General features: G+C 41.3%; 1 protein-coding gene across 1 annotated transcript in view; it reads left to right on the top strand.

Moving 5' to 3' along the window:
* The first annotated feature begins 3,540 nt into the window (after positions 1–3,540).
* ctnnd2a (catenin (cadherin-associated protein), delta 2a) overlaps positions 3,541–15,404 on the top strand; it is a 308,508-nt gene continuing 296,644 nt past the window's right edge. Inside the window, 1 exon segment of the mRNA XM_031583814.2 lies at positions 3,541–3,950. The gene's annotated coding sequence lies outside the window, so the exon portion shown is untranslated.

Genomic DNA, 15,404 nt, shown 5'->3' with positions numbered 1-15,404 from the left:
GTGATTAAGCAGCAGTTAAAGACTCCAGTTTCCTGCTGCGGAAGAAGAGGCTTCTAGCGTGTGGACTGCTGCCTCTCAGCCTCTCAGCCTCTCAGCCTCTCAGCCTCTCAGCCTCTCAGCCTGTGATTTTGTTGTGTAGTTATGTTTTGATATGGTTTCTAGAGTTGTTGTGTATTTGTTTATATTAATAAATCCTTTGGATTTGGTGCTTTTAAAAAGGTGTTTCTAGTAGTTGATTTGGGTCAGTGGTGGAGTGTTGTTCGCCCCATAAAGCTACCAAAGGTTGGATCGTAACAATTCCTTATTAAGTAACTTTGTATTTCTGTTTAAGCCTTTACAGCACTTCCAAGCCCACCTTTTCCATACCAAAGCGTATTTTATATCACATATATATACAAATAGACTGACTCACAGACAGACTGATTGATTGATTTTATGACATATCAAGGCAGTGTGAAAATGGACTCTCATTGTCTGGATTGGTGTGGCAGAGGTAGGTTGTGGCTGCATACTGTATGCTATACATAGTATAGTTCAGTGCAGTGGTTCTCAAAGTGGGGGGCGCGAACACTCTCCAGGGGGGGCGCGATGTCACAGACGGAGAAAAAAATAAACTACCGCCGACCTGTCACTGGTTAGTGAAAGCTCCCTCAGTGGCGAAATGCAAGGGGCTGGACTGACCCAAACAAATCAAATACGGTTTTGCTCCTGATCCACCAATCAAAACGGAGTTTTATCATTTGAACGCGAGTTGCACATAAGTTTCCGAGTATAAAAAAAAAAACGCAGGCATTGGTAAGCGCTCACCCTGAGACGACACTCTGCAGAGTTTGTTCAATTTCTCTTGTTTCCTGTATCATTCAGATATTCATTGCTTTATAAACAGTCTTTTTAAAGATTCACTCCTTCCTTAGTAATACCTTACTGCGCTTGCAGTGGGTCTATTCGTAGCCTATTCTAAGGAGTAATTTGCTCCACAGTCTTTTGAAAAAGCTCGTAGCCCGAGAGCTAGCCTAGCTAGCTACCTTCTTCCAACTGCAGCTAGCCCTTTTCTCCTTAACACCTACCTTTACATTTTTGTATCATCCACCGTGTTGCAACAAATAAAACACCAGCACTTGAATACTATTTTTTGCTGTCCCTGTCTACATTGTGTACAGTTAGTTTTGTTAGGAATCATTGCCTAGCACAGCCTTATCCATATCCATTATTCGTGTCGTTCACACCCACACATACAAGAACACGACGTTGAAATTAGAACTTTATTAACTTCACACACACTGTATCAGCAAACAAACACAACTATCGACACGTTTCTGATTCGTAAAAGTCAGAAAGAGAAGCCTGTGGACTTCTTTAAACATGAACGTGATGGCCTCCAGCAACAACGAACCACCATCTCCAAGCAGTGTATGCAGGCATATTATGTAGTTGCTCATAGAATTGCTGAGCTTGGCTGACCCCATACAATTGCCGAAACACTGATTTTGCCAGCCGCGCAAGACGTGTAGAATAGGAGCTAAACTCAGCGCAATACCTATGTCAAATGACACTGTATCACGCCGAATATCAGAAATCAGTTTGGGTCCTATTTCAAAGAGGACTACCGTTCATTCGCCTAAGTTCGGGATCCATTTCTCTGCTCAGCAGACGAGCTGTCAATAGACATGAAAGAGCAGCTGAAGAGTGACAGTAGACTTAAGCATGTCCCCTATTTCGTCATTCTGGATAGCAATGATCAGCTTTGCGACATAGCCTTAAAAATGCCCCTCCTTTTCGCGTCGACATATTTGTGCCAGGCAGGCTTTTCAAGACTGACTGCGCTCAAAACTAAATACCGCAACCGCGCACAGATCGAGGATGACCTGAGGATATGTTTGTCAAACATTGCCCCAAGATTTGAGGACCTTTGCAGTGCAAAGCAGGCTCATGTCTCACATTGACAGACCTGTAGGATTTTTTTTGTAAAGATCACAAGAGGCCCATAATAATAACAGTATCCAAATGATAGCAATAATAACACTAATTATTATTATGATAATAATACAATAATAATAATTGGTCGATAATCATTAATTATAATAATAATAACATAATGATGGTGATAATAATGACTAGCCTACTAATAGGCCTACTATTACTGATAATAATAATAACAATAATAATAATAAATAGTTATAATAATTATCTGTATGGGCCTAACAATAGCCTAACCTTGACATGTCAGGCCTATCAATAACAATATGCTATCTATCTATCTATCTATCTATATATGGTTGTGTAGTTGAGGGCGGTGGCGGCGGGCCGCGCGCTGGGGGGGCCCCAACTACCCCTAACCAGCTTTGGGGGGGCCCAGCTTGCAAAAGTTTGAGAACCCCTGGTTCAGTGTGACAAACTCCTGATTAAATGTGATATTCTTGGGTAGGTGCTTTCTGCTCTTAAACAAATGTCCCTCAATTACAAGACGTATCAGCCAGGGGCGGAGATCCCATTTCATTGTAGGGGGGGACAATACATGGTCAAATTTCAGAGTGTAATTCCGGGGGGGGGACATGAAAAAATTGCTTTCACGAGAGCTAGCATAAACTGCTAAATACCGAATTCTCTTATCACATTTACAAACAGAGATTCGAAGTCATTTTAGAATGATCTAAACAGCATTAAATGTACTAACACGAAATATCTATTCACAGACAAATAATGTCCAAAGTTCAAGAGAACTTGATGCTCAAAATAAGTTATAAAACAGCTCAACAGGGAATCGAACTTGAAACCTTTTGATTACAATCCGACTTCTCTACCTCCTACGCCACTGTCACTCCATATTACCACATCAACATAGTTCATGGACCGCAGAAAAAGATGACATTAATTTAACTTCAGATAATTTAACAAATCTGGAGAGGCACTGAGATGTAGACCTACATTTATTAACTAGCATGAACCTTCCCTGACAGGACATTGTCCTAGACTTAGCTAGCTATCTTAACTGTGTTAATTACCGGCATGCGTGTGTTATCGGCAAACGTTCACGTTGTCATGCCAATCCATGAATAAGCTTATGTATACTTGTGCATATCGATTGGAACTTCGTAAATGGAGTTTAGAAAAAAAACTTCTTCTTTACATGTTCTTACTGCGTTCGAGAATGAGGTAAATCTCTTTACATATCGTGTATCATAGCGGCAGCGACAGGGGACAAAGGAGGAAACAGTCTGACAATCTGACCGTGTAGGCTACTGGGCTGATTAACTGAAACACGGAGCTGCCGGTAGCCCTGCCCATTGGAAACAGCATGTGAAACAAACCACTTTGAGGAATAGGGGAACATGATTTTTCAACACTTAAAAACTATTTTTTTTTACGTCTATAATTAACACCGCTTGTGTCGTCGTATTTTTATTAAAAAAAATCAAAAAATATATATATTTTTTTAGTTTTCAATGATTGTTGGGGGGGACAACTTTATGGTAGGGGGGACACGTTCCCCCCGTCCCCCCCGGGATCTCCGCCTATGGTATCAGCTGAATTGTAGGAGGCCTATATCACATATTTGGGGAACTGAGTGACTGGCAGTGTGCGTCGCCTTAAACAACCAGCAGATGTCGCTCTGTACCCTTGGTTGAGCGCGTGGCGAACTGGCTGACTGAGGTGATGCGAGCGCGTGTCTGGTGGGTAATGCTGGGATGGTACATGCCAGGGTAGAGCCTCGCGCTTTTTCTCGCATGCACAGTGCACACCGCAGTGTATGTCTTGTGTTGTGCCTCTCGCTCGATTTCATCCATCCAGCGGACGCCTTTCCCTCCCTCCCTCCGCCAGCACACAGCAAATGGTTCACGTCCGTCCGTTGCCGCTCCTGGGAATGAGAAGACCATTATTTTCTCACTAAATCACGGATTGAAGGCAGGGTGTCTAGGAGAACATCGTTCCCCAGGACGTTATTCTAATTGGTGAGTCCGATGTTATCCCACCTGGCATGTTTGTTGCCCATCTATAGACTACTGGCATGATTTTAGTCTGTGAGGTGTGCCAAGGTAACACATGTGGTTTACTACAGAGTTCAGCAGGTTGGGTTGCAACATCATTGACGTCTGTTCACTAAGCAATATGTTAGATTACTTTTAAAACGTAAATACCCGATTTCTGATTAGCTTGTCTTGACAACAAATGTGTTGACTGTGCGAGAGGCGGGAAGATCCCTCCAACATGGTGATAGTCCGTTCTTGCTGTTAAGTCAGTTTGTTACTGTTTGCTGACCCAAATTCGAAGTGGGTGGGATGAATATATTTTCCAAATATGCGAATAAACAATATTCCAGAAAGGAGATTAGGGAAGCTAATGTGTCATAGATGCTTATTCAACCTGCACATAATTCCAGGTGAGAAGCTCTTTCAGACTACATCAAAAGAAGGGATATCCATATTTCTCCTCCGGTCTTGCATATTCAAGTGGAAATACTTTTGGTCTGCGTTCATTGTTATCGGGCGGCATAGCGATGAATAAAAGACTCATGCAAGCTTTTAATCCCTACAGTTTGTGACAACAGTGTTGCACAGCCATCAAATGATCCGATGAGAGGAGCCCATATTTTAAACTCTGGGTTCACATCTGAGAGCTGTGAAGTCGCGTGGTTTGGGTCAAGTTAAATGACAGACTAGAAATACAAATAGAGTGAATGCATTGCTTCTGAATGGTCTATGGGGGCAAATCTGTGTGAAAATGCTCTGTCTGTAACGCAACAATTAAAATGATAATCCATTCGCCCAGTCACCCTATTCTACACTGAGAGTGACGTTATTTCTTCATTTTCACTAGGCGCGCCTATGTATTTTGGCTTCGCATATGTTTAGCATATATTACATTTGAAAGGAGATCTTAAATGCAGCCTAACCATCGCTGCTGGACTATCACCTATCATATGTCACCAAGAATAGAACCTGTGGCTAAATATGCTTATCTCTTTGATACGCTTATTGCTCATGATCAACAGATACAAGGAGAGATTTTCCACGGCATGTCCCTAACAAAATCCTCATCCTCCAAAATCATTATCACAAAGGGAGGTTTTGTGAGAAGTCGTGTAATGGATGGATTCTGGTGGGGTGGTTTGCTGCTGAATGTGATGGTTGTATGGGGGTCGTTAAAATGTTTTGCCTGTGATACTGTTCAGAGGTCCTACAGCAGCCAAATGAGGGAAGAACAAAGGTTTGTGTACTGTGAGTACACACACTGATTCCCCGTAAGTCTTCTGTGTTAAACTTCTATTGCATTCAGTGGATAAGTGGCAACTGATGTCACTGGTCACAACTGAGCAACCCCAACAGCTACAGTATATTCATTTACATTTAGTTATAGATGAATCATTTATGTTAACAGACTAATAGTCCTATTGTACAGTTAGGCATTGTTATCCGTAGATGCGCTCCCTTGGTATCAGACTCAGTGCATGTGTGTTTTTAGCACCTGTCTCTAGCAGCTGGGCAATGGGGACCAGACCGTGTCAGAGGGAGATTTCACATGTGCGCTGTTCATTTACAGAATCTGTGCATTGTGCAAATTCATCAGATTGGCTGTAATACTTGTCTGCGTTTTAATACCAGCGCCTTGATGAAGCGCTTTAGCCACACTTTGGGTGGCGGCCAACGTGGCATCTGGATGGCAGCGTGCCAGCAATGCACAGCCTTCCATCGACTTCCACATCATTGTCATCATGTCTACACACACGTTTCGGGAGGCAGTCTCATCTCGGAGGCGACGTGGACCATGTGTTGGGATTGGAGAGAGACGACGCATATGTGTGTGTGAAACTCGGTGTGTCCCCAACGCAAAGATTAACAGATGGATATCATGCCTGTTCTTCAGGCAGTCACTGATGGAGGATAATCAACTCATGGTCAGGTGATTGGCCATCTAGGCAGCTGTTCCAACACCACTGAAAAAATGAAAACTAAAAGCACATTTTGAGCCGTGATGTAATTATCATCCATTATTAAAATGGTACGTTTCAGCTAAAACCCAAAGCATTAGCATACCAATAAGGTCCAGAGTGAACAGTGCATGTGTTGCCACTGATCTGTTTGCGCCTGTCGCCAGTCCTGCATAGCAGATTTAATAATTATTTTGGCTATCAAGGTCTCCAAAGGCTAATTGTGTTTCAAAGAAGGCAGGCCGCTTAGGAGCCAATGATCATAATTTCCAGAGCATGAATTATTTATGGCGTGTGGCTTTAGGTGGGGCCAGCGTTCGTAAGCACAGGACCTGAGGGCGTTTGCCTAGTTCTGTACTGAGCTGCAGGTGATTCCTTGAGAGAAAGGTAGCTGCCTTCCCTTTCTCTGGAATGTGGTGTCATGGTATATCATCCGTCACAGGAATGCTACCTGTCCACTTTAGCGGCTGTCTTCATAAATAGGCCACCTTTGTGAAAACGATGACTAATTGTCCTAAGAGTTCAATTACATTTGATTTATGTAGCGCCACTAACAATTTAAATTGTCTCTAGGCGCTTTTCAGAGGCCAAGCATGGACCCTCTAGAGCAAGCACTAAGGTGACAGGGGAAAGGGAACACTCCCTTTTTAACAGGTAGAAACGCGGGGGGGGGGGGGGGCTAGAAGGGAGGAGAGAAAGAGAAGAGAGAATCAGAAGCAATCAGATGTATTCATACACGTATCAGAGGATAAAACATATTAGCACACATGCAGCATATATACTGTACATGATATATACTGTATATATATGATTTCAGGACACAATACTGGATAGGATTAAATAAAGTATATACATGAAATATACAGAATTATTAGTGGTTAGAAATGGAAAAAGCCAGCATTCAAAGTATTAGTTGTAGAACAGTAGTGGGTATATAGTGACCTCATAAGGTTACTATTATATATAATACTATTAATACTATTATATAATAATAAGCAGTGCAATGAAGCAGAACACTATGTCAATGATGGCATTTATTTATATTATGGATAATGCTGGCATACGGTATGTATAGCCTAGAGTAGGAGTATGTAATTATAGGGTATGGTGCTGAGAAACAATGTGATCACAGCCATCAGCATTTGCAGGTACAGGTCCTACTATATGGGAGAGATCAGAGACAGGTTAGAAACAGTATATCAGACAATCAGTCATGCATGCACACAATAAATAAATACATAAATGATGCACTGCCAATTATTTAAACATCACATTCAATATATTATGGCGTTCCACAGGCTATTCAGGGTAAGGGGTGGGGTCGGGGGTGGGGGATGATCCTCCTCGGGCGTACCAACCCACGTTAGGAAAGGGTAGGAATTGCATACAAACATAGTTTAGGGTAAGGGAAGAGGTTGGGGGTGGGAGAGACCCTCGGTCACCTTAGGCGCCCAAAGAGAAGGACAAGTAATATGGCCACTTCATCAGTATCAGTGGCATAGTACAATGTAATATATATAAAGAGGAAGAGGTTAGAAGGAGAAGGAGAGGGAAAAGTTGCCAGGCATGGTCTTTTTAAATTTTAGTCATACACAGGAAAAGATGTTTAGTTCCTTGTGCCAAGAGGTTATCCTCATTTAAACCCAGTTTTAGAAAGCTTTAAAGTTGTAAAAAGCTTAATGTCAAATTTAATTGGCAGAGTTAACAGCCTCCAATATGAAAGCGTATATTAGTGGATTTGTGCAATGTCTTAATATTTCATGTACCCATTTCATGATGCTTGCTTCTGCTTCTTTGATTTGACTTTGCTGTTCTCTGTTATCTGTGCAGAGACTGTGCTGCCGAAGACCTTCAGCAGAGCATGAGGCATGACATCTCCTGACTTATTTAGAGCCGAATTAGCTTATTTACAGACCGCTGTTTAGATCAAGAACGTAATTACAAGTTTCAGGCTTTGAGGAGTGAAGCGGTGTTTGCAGTTTGAATCAAAGGTTCTACGCTATTACTGAAGAAAGAAAACGACTATACGTTTCTGAGTAGGGAAATTTCAATATATGCGAGCATGTCTTGAGAGCACCTACATTTTTTGGGGGGTGTCAGGAGTGGAGACGTCGTTAAGGGAAACAAAAACAAAACAAAATGGTTTTGCATGTGGTGCCTAAATCATTATCTAGAAGTGATAGAGCCATGTACTATTCTGTGCTGTTGACTCCTGGTCGGGGCTTTCCCAATAGCATCTAATGGAGTTCTAATAGATCTTAGCTAATGGAGGCAGTAGAAGACACTGGGGCGGCTGGCAGCATATCTAGCTCCTCAGTGTAGGACACACCTGATTAATTCATTACATCATCTCAATATTTACACTGGCAATTCTGTGTTTAATTGAACGTTTGATGCATGATCTCAGTGCTTGGTTTATGGCTCAGAGCACCTAAAAAGTGTCATAAACCTACATAACATAATGTGGGGTCCTCCCCAGAACAGGCTAATTTTGGCCTAATTAACCTCTAGATGAGAAGATGATATGTTAGGTGATGGGTGGAAGATGGTGAAAAGCGATATCCTCAGTTGAAAATACACCTCTAGGTGTATGCTGTAGGAGTTGCTGCACTGATCGCACATCAGTGCCTGGTGATTGAGGTTCTCAGCTTGCTGTGTAATGTGCTTAGCATGCTTCTTGTTATTTTTTTGGGTACCATAAGTACCATTAAAGGTGATGGTCAGAGATTTTAAATTCAGAATGCTTGGATTTTCTTCTCCACGTACAGCATATTGCATTACTGAGCTGATGGATCTCTGTACAGCTTTGTAAGATTTATGTGTATCTGTTGCTGTTTTGTAGGATCAGAATGTTGTCATGACATACATTTGAGTAGAAAAATCTTTGAACACTCTTGCTGGAAGGTTTCCTCCACAACTTTATTGACAGGAGACTCAACCTTTTGTTGTTTTTCTTTTCGTATCTTTTACTGATCTTGAACTTCATGAGTCTTCATTGAAGACTCTGTTAACAGAGTTGATATTGTAAACTCCCCTGTGTCTGTCTGGGAAACAGTAGGCCTGTATTCTGTTCCTATGTGTTTTACAGGAGGATATGCAATGCATTAAAACCAACGGCGCAATGCCAACAAAATGGCAGCATTTACTCTACTGAAGGTTTCTTTGGGTATAAAAAGAATATGAGATTCACTGTGATATTTAGGTCAATACAAATGCTGTGACATTAAGATGTAGCCTAATTTACCTCCAGTTTTCTACAACCTCTGTACCAAGAATCCTCACATAAAAATGACCTTGTAAGAATGAGTGGTGTTACAGTATGCCATGAGGGGCGCTTTCATACACCAGTCTTAAAAATCTCAAACCTATTGTGAGCTACCTACGTACTGTATGAGAATCTAGAACAAGGGATACCAGTACATGCTCAGTTGGAGGTCAATTGAAAGCACATTTAAAGCACATTGGGCTTAAGATGCTATTACGCTAAACATCCATGGATGGTCAAGTGTCTTTGATTGTGATTCCAAAGGAAGCCCAAAGTTTGCATACCTTCATCTAGTAACTTTCTTATCTGTGATGCCTGATTAGTCTGCATACCTTCATCTAGTAACCTACTTATCTGGGATGCCTGACTAGTCTGCATACCTTCATCTAGTAACCTACTTATCTGGGATGCCTGACTAGTCTGCATACCTTCATCTAGTAACCTACTTATCTGGGATGCCTGACTAGTCTGCATACCTTCATCTAGTAACCTACTTATCTGTGATGCCTGATTTGGCACAGCAGAAAATGAAGCGCAGAGCGCTGCTAGGGTTTACACCCCGATGATGTCATCAGCTGGCAGCTCAGCTTTATACTGATGTGAGGTGATGGAATTGGGAAGGGGGTGGGGATCACCAAACAGCGATTTGTTTATTTATAGTTCACTAAATAAAGGTTGTGTTTTACATATAAAAGTTGTTTATTTTTAATTCACTAAATATGTTTTAAATGTAAAAGTTCTTTATTTTTAATTCATATAAATATGTTGCTATGCATTATGTCATCTCTTTATTCTCTTGCTTTCAGTCTCTCACTCAGACCTATAGAATACATACTGTAGACAGAGGGAGGGATGGATGGATGGATGGATGGATGGATGGATGGATGGAGTCTTACAGTATACTATCACTTTCTGGATACATAGACATAGATATATAGATATTGACAGATAGAGGAGAGAGAGACAGATAGATGAGAGAAAAAAGATAGATGAGAGAGACATAAGAAGAGAGAGGCTTCAGACAGCTTTTCTTGGGGCCGTCCACACTACAACAATGAAAAAAAAATGTCTTGCGTTTTGGCCGTTCGTCCACACAACAACAACGTCCTGAAAATGCAAACTTTTGAAAACAGGTTCTAGAGTGGAATCTTTTGTAAGAGCAACAGTTATGTCGCTGTGTAGATAGACAGGCAAACACGGAACCTTTTGTAATTCAAGTTTTTATTTAGGCGTTGGTGTTTGACAGTACAACATTATACATTATACATTGTGAGACATTTCTTATTATGCACATTACATGTAACATCGGTGACATAGCAAAACAAAAATGAAATAAAAATACAGTACAAATAAGACCATTTGTGTAAAGGACATGTTGATAGTTACATAACTAGGAATAATATCCGAATAAAATGTTTTGATGTTGGGTACACTCAGAGGAAGGTGTTCAAGCTGCATGCTCATCAGGAAGTGTAATGTGAGCCCAGAACGAGACCCAAATTGGTGCTCTGTTCTTATTTCTATTGTCCACCCTGTTGAGCATAAGTTCGTATGAAGCTGTTTTTATCATAATGATTACCCACTCTTTCATTTCAGGAGGTTTGGGTGTTTTCCACAGTTTCAGTATAGTCCTGGCAGCCGTTATAATCCCTGGCATGATTACAGAAAATGCTGCGCTTGATATGTTATGTATTTGGCCTCTGTCCCCTAATAGGCATAATCTGGGAGATGGAGGTGTCACAACGCGGAACCTTTTGAAAATGATGATGACAAGGCCCAACTTTATCCAATCACGTTTCACTAAATATGTTTTAAATATAAAACAATAAATGTGCTCCTCATATGAAAATTTACACATAAAAAATAGAAGCTCCTACATTATAAATTTCACAGTAATGTTGACCTCTTAATCCTTTAAAGATAATTGTATTTGCCACAAATGCTCAGTTTCCCAAAAGCATTTAGTTAAGTGCTATGTTGAACCTTTCCGGTACAAGATAAATCATTGTGGATTTATCGTCTCTAACATAAACCTGTGATATTATCATGATATTTATTTTAAGACATATTACTCAGCCCTAATGTAGCGAGACCAGACTTACTTCTCCTTGACTTGACTGTCAATTGTTCATCGGAAAGCTATTTTCTCCCCTGTGAAAAGAAGCCCCCATTGTTGTCACCATGGTGCAACAATGCTGTCAGCATATGCCGATTACTACTAAAGTTATTACTGTCGGACACGGGAACAGAACGAGAGCCTTGCCTCGGCCTCGACTTGGCTTTTGTCTAAAGGAGTGTGTTCAGGCCGTGATAAGCAGAAGAATAGGACAGAGCATCGGAGATGTGGTCCTTTGGTGCGACGCCTTCTTTCAGTGCAGGAATCAGGTCGACCTTGTAGAGAATACAGGACCTCGTCCCTGTTTGTCGTAGCAGAGGACCAATAGATTGAGTTCCCTCAGGACCCCACTGAATATTCAGTCTTCATTCACATTGTGCACACACATACAGTTGACAGACACACACACACATGCACGCACACGTACACACGCACACACACATACACACACAAGCACACACAAGCGTACACACATGCACACACACGTACACACATGCACACACGTACACACATGCACACGTACACACACATGCAAATATACTCTTTTACACATACTCTCTTACTCTCTTTTCTACTAAAAATACATACTCTCTTTCTCTCTCTCACACACACACACACACACAGTGACTGCTTTTAGCAACGTGAAACAGCTTTTCACAGTCTGCTGCAGGTATTTATAACTTCTATACTTACTATTAGCAGTAGAGGATCACATTAGTGATGCCATATTGAGTGTCCTGAGTGTGTGTGAGCACGTCTGTGGGGATAGGAATTGCCATGGGGTAATTACGGGGACACATTAGCAGATCACCGCCAAGGATGGATCACAGGCCTCACATTGCATTACAAACAGGTGCAAATTACACAGGTGTAGCCAGTAATGGTGACAACACAGTGAGGAGACAATATGAGACTTGTTTTGTCCTTCACACCTCACCAGGAAATTTCAAACCAGTCAAAACAAAGAAAGCGGTACACAGTCATAGTAAACGACATGGTTATTTGTAAAACTTGCCCCCCTATAAGGACATTCAAGTTACCTGTTAGGAGCTAAGATTCAAAATGAGTTAATGAATACTCATCTAAGGCTATTCTGTATTAGCAGTACCATGGCTACAATTCATATATGTTTCCTAACTTAACTCAATTTTAACTCAACCAAACAGTTTGTGAGTTACACTATCACTACATGATGCTTACGACCGTGAGTCCCAAGTAAGCCACATTATGTTAATTGTTTTATACAAATTCATCTCCGTGTTCCAGGTCATCTCTTCCTCCCAGCCCAGATGGTCTTAACCCTGAACACAACAGCCAAATGGGTGTCCACAGTGCACACACAATGTCTCAGCGTGTCTGTACCATGTTGCCTCAGCGTGGGGGGTTTCAGGCGTTCCAGGGTCTGACAGGGCAATTGTCAGCCAGGATGTTTTCTGTTGAGTCACTGGATTAGAATTCAGAAAGAAAGTTTCTTTTTTTTCTGTTATTCTAAAGGACAACCCAGCACTTTGGTATGTCACCAATTCTGGGAGAGAGAGATGGAAGAGATGCGTGTGTGTGAGTATGTGTTTTGTATATATACGTATATATTGTGTGTATATATATGCCCAGCAAGGGGCAAAGGTAGGATCAATCCATTCCACTGGGATTACTAGAGAAAGGACAGGTTTTAAAGGAGACCTTAAAAACGACCTCTCCCTCTCTCCCGAAGTATTCTTTGCAAGGGAGGAGGAAGAATCTCTAGAGAATGTGGCTAAGGCATGCTACTGAAGAGAGTGGGGGTGTTTTGATGCCACTTATTCCACCAGATTTCACAATTAAGAACTCGGTGCACCTCGCAAGATGGAAAGGCGTCATGTTGTAGAATGATGGACCATAATGTGCCAGGGAATGTGGGAGTTCATTTAGCAACTCGCGCTCTCTTCTTCCACTGGCTAATTAGTGCCGCTTAAGATCACTTAGTGGAAGGGAAGTACACTATACAGAATGATTGAAGTAGGAGAGCTTTCCTCTCACTAAGGGCTAATAACATGCTCTGGACATTGCCTGACACGCTTATTGATCTTAGCTGTGATTACCATGTTTATATACGTGTTTGTATCTTTATTAGGCACTGCTGTATGTGTCTGCGTGATTGGACCAGTGAATGATGGGTGTGACATTCTGCAAGACCTTTTAGTACTTTTTCAAGTTGGGTTGACATTCAAAACCTCATTTTTTTTCTGCCTGATGAAGTCACAGGAGTATGCCCAGTGCTTCACCCATAGCACACTTGTCATGTATACATTTCATACTAAAATGGCATGACGCCCTTCAACATGCAAGGTAGGTCATATACGAGGTGTGGCTATTAAATAAACAAGGCTGTTATTATGAGTATGTACAAGTGTAACACATTTTTTAGCAGCACCATATATAAAACAGATTTTTCCTATGTTACTGTATATGAAAGGGCCCATAATTATGTGTGTTAACACACTGTTATCTATACTATATAAAATGAACGTATGTCAATTTGACAGACTTTTTCTATATGGGCAGTAATGTAGGTCAGTGGAAGGCCAGTGTTTACATTCAGTGGTTTATGGTTCAGTAGATGTTTTTCCCCAAAGTGACTTAAAGCATTGCACAGATATGTTTTTATGGACAGTGCCCCCTGGGTATCAAATCCATGATCTTGGTGTTATAAATATCTTGCTTTACCAGTGGAGTGAAGGAGAGGAAGGGACTCTCTATTTGCCGTAATCTTCTGTGACACTTTCACGTGGTGTAGCACCCTTCCTCCGCGAGGAGGTCACAGTCACTCTGCCCTCATGTCAAAAACCTTGTTCCTTCACCTCCTCAACAAGCACGTTCATGGGTTATTACACGATAGCCGTCTGCAGCCGATTATCCGACACAGGCTATCACACACACGTCACGCTCTTCTGACTCCCCCTGTGATGATGAACAGCCTCACGTGAGGCCTTGCAGATGGTGCAATGCGAGTCATGTGGGGGACATGCATCTCTGCGAAAAGACAAAGATAATAGGCTTTTTTTTTGTTATGAATCCTGGGGTGTCGTGGCCTCATGCTGACCACGTAATGAAATTACAGGCTTTCGGGGGAGGGGGCGAGCCAGTGGTACCCTCGCATTCCAATGTTGCTTGAACATTGATTGTTTTCTTGGCGAAAACATGGATGATAGTGATCCCTTCATGTATATCCATTGGGAATTAAATGGGTGAGAAGCACGGGCTAAAGAAAGCTGGTGTATGTGCGTGGTCTGATAAAAGTCACGCTGACTTATCAGCTGAGATAAGGCTTGAATGTGATGGGCTCTATTGAATTGTCCCCCTTTGCAGAGAGCAGAGACTACTGGTGCTCTTCGTTGAGTCTGCCATGTACATGACAGAGGCTGGTGAATGCTTTGGCACTTTCATATGGAAGTTCTGGAATAAAATGTTGAATAAAAATGTGCCATTTCCAGTTGAAGAATGAGGCTGAATTAATTCTTGATCGTGATTAAAGCAAATACAGATGGATTGGTATTATATTTAATTTCACCGTATAAACACATCACAACAGAACAGGACTTTAATGAATTTGGGGTCGATCTAAAACTACGGGTTATGCGCCATGGGTTAATGAGTATGCGTTCTGCTGTATCATACTACAATCTGTGACTTGAACTCTGGTCCGTTTAACCCGGTGTGTTGCATGATGGTGTAAACCTGCTCATGCATACAATATTACATTAATTAGCTTGATGTTAGTCATAATGAGTGTATAGGTGCATCTGATAATACATTTGAGTCTGACTCGAGAGCTTACATACTAAGCCTCACTGAAACTGTGTGGATATGTGTGTGTGTCTGTTCAAGACAATTTAGAGATTTTAATCACCATATTTTATATATATATACATATATATAGAGAGAGATAATTACTATTATTTATATATAGAGAGTATTACTATTCATTATATCTAGAGTTTACTAGACAGAGAGTCTATGAATATAATGACGTAGAGATGTGTGAAGCGGTTGACTCTACGTCAACATTGGCCTTGCAAGGTTCAGGATGATTTTAAACAGTAGATGGCGTGTTGAGGCAT

The sequence above is a fragment of the Clupea harengus genome, chromosome 17 (assembly GCF_900700415.2).
Source record: "Clupea harengus chromosome 17, Ch_v2.0.2, whole genome shotgun sequence".
NCBI lineage: Eukaryota > Metazoa > Chordata > Actinopteri > Clupeiformes > Clupeidae > Clupea > Clupea harengus.
Note: the sequence above shows the minus strand (reverse complement) of the source record. Positions and strands in the feature narration are given on the sequence as shown.